Genomic DNA, 9,367 nt, shown 5'->3' on the forward strand with positions numbered 1-9,367 from the left:
TCTAATACTAATACAAATATTTATCAGTATTTTTTTAAACTGAACTTTCTTTTGGTCTTTGAAACAATTTATTTTTTACATTTGGAAACAAGGTAAATGTGCATTGCTTTGTATACCAGACAATGTATGTTTTAAAATCTACACGTTTCATGATCAAAGCCTTAGACAGAAGCCTGATGACAGCTCCTTTGAAACGCCACACCCGTCGCAGTTAACTCTGCTGACTGTTCCATTCGTTCTCTCTTGTTCTGGCCAATTCTTTTTCTGTTACTGGCTATAAAATCCTCCACTCACTGCCCCTGTATCAGGGCCTTCTGGCACCACCCCTGCAGTGTTCTCTTCTGGCTACAAGACCCGCTTCACATCCATTACCCTCACAGTGTCCTTCCCGACTGGCCCGGCTGCCTGCATGTCTATTCTCGGCTATAATAGTTTCAAGGGGCTCCAACCGGCTTATGCTACTTTCTCTCTGAGGCAGTGAGGATTATGCCCACGGGAGAGCCCAGGCGTGGTGTGGAGTGCCAGGGAGGAGTGACAAGAGACAGCATGGTTGTTAGTGGTGTGGGGCCTGGAGGAAAGTTTAGCAGTGCAAGTGGGGGACTCCTGGTATTCAATTCAGATGTGGAACAAGCATCAGTGATTTGGTTTGCTTAAAGTTGTTTAGAAGATCATGTATGAATAAATAGCTTATATATTAGATTGAATTCTATAAAATTGATATTTGACCAAATATGAACTAACTGATGGAACAGTTTCTTATGACTCAAACTAATAAATGCATATAAGCCTGGAGATGAACAACTTACTGATAAGAACTAAAGATAAACATTTTTCTATTTTTCCCTAGACTTTGTAGGAAAGTGGGTTTCCTATATATCCTTCTTGTAAATATCTCATTTATTAAAATGTCTGTTATTCATATGTTCATTGATTGAACTTTGTTCTGTATATGAGTAATAATGCTTTTCTCCAGATGGAAGAACTATGAATATTTAATTCATATTCATTTAACTATGAATATTCTCTGCTGCTAATTACATTATTTTTCTTTCTGTAATTTTTTTTATCATCAGTGCCCCTTGTAGTTTGTTTTAGCTTATCTAGTTTCAATACACTAGGCAAATTTTCTTGTTTTATTGAGGTATAGTTAATTTACAATGTTGTGTTAGTTTTAGGTATACAGCAACGTGATTCATTCATATATGTTTGTATATATCTATATATAAGTAAGTAAGTGAAAGTCACTCCGTCGTGTCCGACTCTTCGCGATCCCATGGACTATATAGTCCATGGAATTCTCCAGGACAGAATACTGGAGTGGGTAGCCTTTCCCTTCTCCAGGGGATCCTCCCAACCCAGTGATCAAACCAGGGTCTCCTGCGTTGCAGGAAGATTCTTTACCAGTTGAGCCACAAGGGAAGCACATATCTATATATATATTTATATATTCTCTTTTCCAGATTTTTTTGCTTTAAAAATTATTCAGTTCAGTTCAGTTGCTCAGTTGTGTCTGACTCTTTGCAACCTCATGAATCACAGCAGGCCAGGCCTCCCTGTCCATCACCAACTCCCAGAGTTCACTCAAACTCATGTCCATCGAGTCGGTGATGACATCCAGCCATCTCATTCTCTGTTGTCCCCTTGTCTTCCTGCCCCCAATCCCTCCCAGCATCAGAGTCTTTTCTAGTAAGTCAACTCTTCACATGAGATGGCCAGAGTATTGGAGTTTCAGCTTTAGCATCAGTCCTTCCAATGAAAACCCAGGATTGATCTCCTTTAGAATGGACTGGTTGGATTCCTTGCAGTCCAAGGGACTCTCAAGAGTCTTCTCTAACACCACAACTCAAAAGCATCAATTTTTCAGCGTTCAGCTTTCTTCACAGTCCAACTCTCACATCCATACATGACCACGGGAAAAACCATAGCCTTGACTAGACGGACCTTGGTTGGCAAAGTAATATCTCTGCTTTTTAATATGCTATCTAGATTGGTCATAACTTTCCTTCCAAGGAGTAAGCGTCTTTTAATTTCATGGCTGCAGTCAGCATCTGCAGTGATTTTGGAGCCCCCAAAAATAAAATCTGACACTGTTTCCACTGTCTCCCCATGTATTTGCCATGAAGTGATGGGACCAGATGCCATGATTTTACTTTTCTGAATGTTGAGCTCTAAGCCAACTTTTTCACTCTCCTCTTTCCCTTTCATCAAGAGGCTTTTTAGTTCCTCTTCACTTTCTGCCATAAGGGTGGTGTCATCTGCATATCTGAGGTTATTGATATTTCTCCCGGCAATCTTGATTCCAGCTTGTGCTTCTTCCAACCCAGCATTCCTCATGATGTACTCTGCATATAAGTTAAATAAGCAGTTACAAGATATTAAACATAGTTGCCTTTGCTATAGAATAGTTCCTTGCTGTTTATCTATTTTATATATAGTAATGTGTATGTGTTATTTTTTCTTGATTGAGATTCTTAGTCATATATAAGGAAAATTTTGAAGTTTAGGTATCTATTTCTAATGTGCCTTCTAAAGAAACTGCATCAGTTTTCATTCTTTTTATCAGTGTATGAGTATGACTTTCTCCTCACAGCTTCCTCCATGATGTCATCAATTTTTTGAACCTCTGAAATTTGTTAGTACAGAATAGCACCCAGAGCAATCTTCTCTCCATTTCTTTGATTACTAGTGAGAATTTACTTTCATATGACAATCAACTATTGGGACTTATTGTGAGTTGGTTGTCTTATATGTTTTTCTCATTTTAAAATTTGTATATCACATTTCCTTTCTTTATCTTTCTGGAGGAACTGATTCCATAATAGAAATGTTAGTCATCTGTCTGATATTTTATAACTTATTTTTCAGAGTGTGTTTTTTATTTTATAGTGTTTATATATCCATATAAGATATCTATATGTAGATATTTATACAAAATTTTGTATATCCACCTATACCTAAGTATAACAAGACTGAATATTTTGGATAGTGCCAACTATTTTTCCTCCCTCATTTGTTAATAAGAGATATTCTTAGATGAATTTTCCACCTTAAATGTTTGCTTAAATATTATTTTTATTTCTCTTGGTTTGTTACCCTTTTTTGATGTTTAAATATCCTTTTGAAACTTTTTGAGTTTATGATGAGGCAATAATCTACATGTTTCCAAGCTTTATCTGTTGTGCCAACACTATTGGTTGAATAATTCAACTTGTCTACGGATGAAAATGATTATTCAATAGTCTCTTGAAGTCACTCTAAGTTTACCTTCTCCTTCCATTCTTTACATTGAAGCTTTTGTAACTGTTTGAAAGCAAAAAATTATCAGCTGCAACTGAATATCCCCCAGATTTTCTACTACTCTTAGGATAAAAAACAAAGTTCATATCATGGATACAAGATTCCATCCTGTCTGGCCTGTCTCTCCTCCTGAGCTCAATCATTCACCTTCCTTCCTCACTGGCCTTCGTGTCTCAGGGTCTTTACACATGGCATTCCAAAGTCTGGACTACTGTATTTGCTCTTCGAAAATAACTCATATTTAGCAGAGCCTGAGTAAGTATGATGGTGATGTGTCATATTGTTCTCACAGCCCTCTGTTCTTTTCCCAGAAATCAGTTGTCAGAGATGTATCTGTATTTAAATTCATTAAATCTATGTATCTACCTGTAGCTACCCATCTAGATCTAGTCCATTTACTCTCAAAGTCAGAATTACTGTTTCACCTCAGAACCTGACATTGAACTTGGAATATAGTGGATACTCATTAGGAATATCAGTTACACTCATTAGCTGAGTTAGTTGAAGAAATAAATTAATGCATTATATTTTCAGAATATATTAATGGCTGTTAGTGAAGATTTCTGATTTAAAACCATATTTGATAAAAGTTTAAATCTGTTTCTTTAAATAAAAATGTTTCTTAAATGTTTTGGTTATGTTTTGTTTCTAGTCTTTAGGTATCGCCAGACCAAGCCAATGTGTAAAGCAAATGACACTTCTGTGTCTGAATTTGTTTTCCTGGGACTTTCTACCTCTAGACCAGTGTAGCATTTCCTCCTTGCCTTCTCTACAGTGTTTTAAGTAATAATTGTTCTAGGGAACTTTCTTGTTGTGCTAACAGTGACCTTTGACCCTCATCTACATTCCCCCATGTACTTCCTTTTAGCCAACCTCTCATTTATTGATTTGTGTTTTTCTGCCATAACAGTTCCTAAGATGATTTCTGACCTGAACTTTGGGCACAAAACCATATCCTTCCAGGGGTGTGTCACCCAGATATTTGTTCTTCACACCCTGGGTGGATCTGAGATGGTGCTGCTCACTGCCACGGCCTTAGACCGATATGTGGCCATATGTAAGCCCCTGCACTACCTGACCATCATGAGCCCACGGGTGTGTCTTTTGCTTCCGTGCGGTGCTTGGGCTATTGGCCTCATTCACTCAGTGGTCCAGTTAGCTTTGTGATCCATTTGCCTTTCTGTGGTCCTAGTGAAATCGACAGCTTTTACTGTGACCTTCCTTGGTTTATCAAGCTTGCTTGCATAGATTCCTACAAAATGGAATTCATGGTCACTGCCAACAGTGGGTTCATATCCATGGGTAATTTCTTCTTGTTGATCATCTCCTATGTTTTCATTCTGGTCACTGTATGGAAACGCTCTTCAGGTGGTTTGCGCAAGGCCCTCTCTACTCTGTCAGCACACATCACTGTGGTGGTTTTGTTCTTTGGACCATGCATCTTTGTTTACATGTGGCCTTTTCCCACGGTCCCAGTGGATAAGTTTCTTGCCATTTTAGACTTCTTGGTTACACCCATCCTGAATCCTGCCATTTATACACTGAGAAACAAGGACATGAAGATGGCTATGAGGTGACTGTGTAGTCAGCTTCTGATTTGGAGGAAGATCTCCTAAGTAACTCATGGAAGCCCAATTTCCTCAAACAACTTCATGTAATAAAAATGCTTAAATAAATATATAAAATTTGGAGATTTTTTTTCTAAAGTCACCATTTTTTAGTATTCAGCCTAGACTATTTATTATGAGGTTACATTGAACTCTTTAGGTAGCAAGTTGTTTGATAGCCAGATTAATCCCAGGAATTGCTTGGTAGAAATTTTTGAAAAAGTGTCAGTTATACACTTCGAATCTCCCGAGTGTATGGCCTTATACATCACATTTCTTGGATTCAATTAATCAATTTATTTCAATTAATTGAATTAACTTATAACTAATATTGTCAAAAGTTTGAGGGAGTTGTGAAATATCTAACTCTCCTTTGATTTAAAGCTAGGATGTGAAAAAATCATATTTTTTCTGAAAGACAAAACAATGTGTGAGGGAGGATTTACAACCTGCAGAAACAAAACAGGGTAATAGCAGTGGAATGGACAGGAGATGGATAAGGTAGCATAATAAAGAGAGATTGACAGATGGCAGAAGAAAAGCATTTGGGAGAGTCTCATAATATATTTCATGAGCTTGGCCTCTGGCTACTAATCTCACCCTAGCTTGTCTCAATTTCGGACTCAAGTCATCTACAGTTGGATTTGGACAGGGAAATTTATGAATATGTTGTTATTTTACAATTTTCTGAAATTATGACTTAATCCATCAATGAATATTCCTCCAACATTGGAACATGTTGGTCTGACCATAGCCTGGCTGGTATTATCGTTAGCTAACAGCCATTCTGTCCAAATCATTTGCTGACTATTTTTCTCTAATAACTCATCTTATATAACTCTTTTGTGTCAAAACATGGGTCTCAGTTATATGTTATTGTGTATAACCTGTATAAATAACAAAACTAATTTAATTTATAGTTTGATAACTAGAAGACTGAACCAAATTTCCTGCAAACCTATGAAAGGACCCTATGTTTGAGTACTGTGATCCAAGATTCATTTAAGATTATCAATCAGTTCTACATTTTATATTTTTCCTGTTCACAATTATTTCATTGCTTTTATTTGTGTTTTGAATGGATTCTTGTCAGGTACCTTAAGTAAAGCCAGATTTCTCTTTGGGTAATTTTCCATACTTTTTGAAAATAGCAAGAGAAGGAAGAAGACTAAAGTTCTAAGCATAAAAGTTCTGAAGGGCAAAACTGAATCACCTGAATTCTTTCAGACTGAGGAGAAAAAGATCTAGTAGAATCATCATTCAAACTTGGAAGGGATCTATCCAAGGAACAGGAACAAACCTGAGGTGTACTAAGTCTTATAAAATTTACAATCCAGATTCAAAAAGGCTTTAGTCCTTGATTGGACTGAAGTGATCACACCTTATTCTTTTATGCCTCACAGAAGAGAGAGTAGATAATTTGTGGAGGAATAGGGACTCAGATGGAAAAGATTCCGCCTGGGTTCGATCCCTGGATCAAGAAGATCCTGTGAAGAAGGAAATGGCAACCCACTCCAGTATCCTTTTGTGGAGAATTTTGTGGACAGAGGAACCTGGTGGGCTTCAGTCCATGGGATCGCAAAGGGTCAGACATGATTGGGTGACTAACACACACACATATCATGCCAGAGCTAAATATTCTTTTATACACAGTATTCAAAATAGAAAAAAATATGATATATAAGTAGCAGGGATATGCAACTGATAATTAAGAGGAAAATAATAGAAGTAGACTATGGATGGCTCAATTGTTGACATTAGCAAAGAGTATAACTCATACAATCTAAAGCGACATTAAGAAGTTGAAAACCTAAAAACATTTTCGCAGAGAAACAATCTAAGAAAGAACCAAGGGATGTTTTGAAATAAAATTAAATATGTGCAATTATGAATTTAAGGGGGCTTGATTTAAAAACAGACTGGACACAGCAGAAGAAAGGCTAGGTGGCTTCAAAGACAAGTCAATAGATACTATCCAAACTGAGTAAAGAGAGATTAAAAGAACAAAAAGTCAAAATACATACGCATATGAAAATAGCAATTCTTTTATATAAGGGTTTATTCCTGAGATTTTCTATTGGGAATGTTACAAAATACACAGAACCATGTCATCTTTTGCTTCCCTGGAGCCTCAGATGATAAAGAATCTGTCTGGAATGTGAGAAACCTGGATTTAATCCCTGGGTCAGGAAGATGCCCTGAAGAAAGGAATGGCAACCCACTCCAGTATTCTTTCCTGGAGAATTCCATGGAGAGAGGAGCCTGGCAGGCTGGAGTCACAGAGTTGGACACGACTGAGTGACTAGCATACATGTCACTAATTTGAGATATAAATTTGAGATATAACTAGATCCATGGGTTCAGATAAATGGATGCAAACTTGTATGATTTTTTGAGGAAGATTTCTGAAGAAAAGTTTTGTTTTGTTATATGTAGTAATGAGTAACTTGCAAACTTTGTATATAATCCTGTTTTTACAGACTATTTGAACACTGAAATGAATTAAATGGATAGTTTATTACAAAACTAAATTTTTTTACCTACCTATATGATGAACTGCCTAATCTATTTATGAATTGGAGGGAAAAAAGCAAAATCTCTAAAGGTTGTTAATATAGCCATCTTTGTATCTCATATACATCATTTAAAGACAATTACAGTGTTTCACAAATAAAACATGATGTTGAAGAAACAAAGCTCTATACAGATTATGATTATGATTCAACTTTTTGAATATGATTAGGAATGCTTAATGATTACTTTTATAGATATGTCTATGGAAGGTAATTAGAATGTTAACTAATTGGTGACTATTGTTTTGTAAAAGAGAGCAATATGATGCAGTAGCTTATTAAAGAAAACTTTAGAGAAGGTCTATGTGAAATGTTCTGCTAAAAGAAATGCATAGGATAATAGAAAATTCCCTGATATGGTGGTCAGTGTTGAAATAATAGTAACAGTAGTGATATAAAGTATTAACATTCTTACTAATTTCAAGTCATTCTTGAGAACAATCAAAATCATACTTCAAAAGACTGGCCAAATTTCCCAAACAGGAACTCATTTTAGCAATTCTAGAATCCTAAAGAATTGACACACAGTTTTCATCAAGAGATACACATGATTTCAATATGTGAATCGGGGAACTCTTCCCAGGCTTAAGTAACAGGGTAGGTGTGGCCAATTTAGTGCACTCACAGTCGACATTCTGATAATTGGAAATGATGAAATACCAAAAGAAATCTAAGTCATCATAGCCGCTTAATGGCATTTCTAATCTCTTTGTTTCTTAAAGTATAAATGACTGGATTTAGTAGTGGTGTGATGATCGCATAAAATACAGCAAGGAACTTGTCCACCCAAGTGATGCTGAGTGGACATAGGTAGATGAAGATGCAAGGCCCAAAGAATAACACGACCACTGTGATGTGGGCAGTGCAGGTGGAGAGCGCCTTGGAGGCCCCACCCTTTGATTGGTGGCAGACAGTAAGGAGAATATGAGTAAGAGGTCAGCAACAGAAAGAAGCAAACGGTTGCAAGTACCCCACTGTCAGCATCTGTCAGCACTTCTAGAATATAAGTGTCCATGCAGACTAACTTGATCACCAATGGAATATCACAGAAAAAGCTATCCAATTTTCTGGGTCCACAGAAGGGCAGTTGTGTAATTATAGCTAGTTGGCTTATTGAATGCACAAAGCCAATGATCCATGATGTCATCACTCGTCGAATGCACATTTTTGTATTCATGATGCTGGAGTAACGGAGTGGCTTGCAGATGGCCACACAGCGGTCATAGGCCATCATCACTAGGAGCACCATCTCACCCCCTCCAAAAAAATGTCCGAAAAACATCTGACACATGCAACCTCTGAAGGAGATGGGCTTATTTTCCTTCAGAAAGTCTGTGATCAGTTTAGGGGTGGCTACTGAGGAAAAGCATAAGTCAGAGAATGACAGATTTGCTAACAGGAAGTACATAGGGCAGTGGAAGTGAAGGTCAGCAATAACTAGGAGCACAGTGAAGACACTGCCTAAAATGGTGATCAAGTAAAGTGAAGAAAATACCACTAGGAGGAAGGCCTGGAGGTCCCATGAGTCACACAGCCCAAGAAAAATAAATTCAGACACCACAGACTGGTTTACTTCTTCCATTCAATTCAGTGTCTTCTAAATTTATCTGAAGAAAAAATGTAAAAATAGATTTTATAAATAAACAGTCTGTGCATCAAGTGTGTTTTTTATGCGCTACTAATGGAAGCGTGTACGTACATAATCACTGTAAAAAGCAATTGGCTTTCTCTTTTAATGATCAATATACATATATTCTATGGTGCAGCAATTTCACTCCCATTTGTATGCTCAATGTAAACTCTTGTATCTGTATACAAGGAAAATGTACGCAATGCCTATAAACATAGTGATAGAATCTTAACAAAGTACAACTATATAAAATGACATGA

General features: G+C 36.9%; 2 pseudogenes; one reads left to right on the forward strand and one right to left on the reverse strand.

The window, feature by feature from the left end:
• Nucleotides 1-3,975: 3,975 nt before the first annotated feature.
• On the forward strand, nt 3,976-4,913 carry LOC148776908 (olfactory receptor 4F6-like; annotated as a pseudogene).
• Nucleotides 4,914-8,155: 3,242 nt separating this feature from the next.
• LOC129562852 (olfactory receptor 4K3-like) lies at nt 8,156-9,059 on the reverse strand (annotated as a pseudogene).
• Between the last annotated feature and the right edge of the window lie 308 nt (nt 9,060-9,367).

This window comes from Moschus berezovskii, chromosome 9, assembly GCF_049115385.1.
Source record: "Moschus berezovskii isolate FMDL1 chromosome 9, NW_MosBer_1.0, whole genome shotgun sequence".
NCBI classification, from domain to species: Eukaryota; Metazoa; Chordata; class Mammalia; order Artiodactyla; family Moschidae; genus Moschus; species Moschus berezovskii.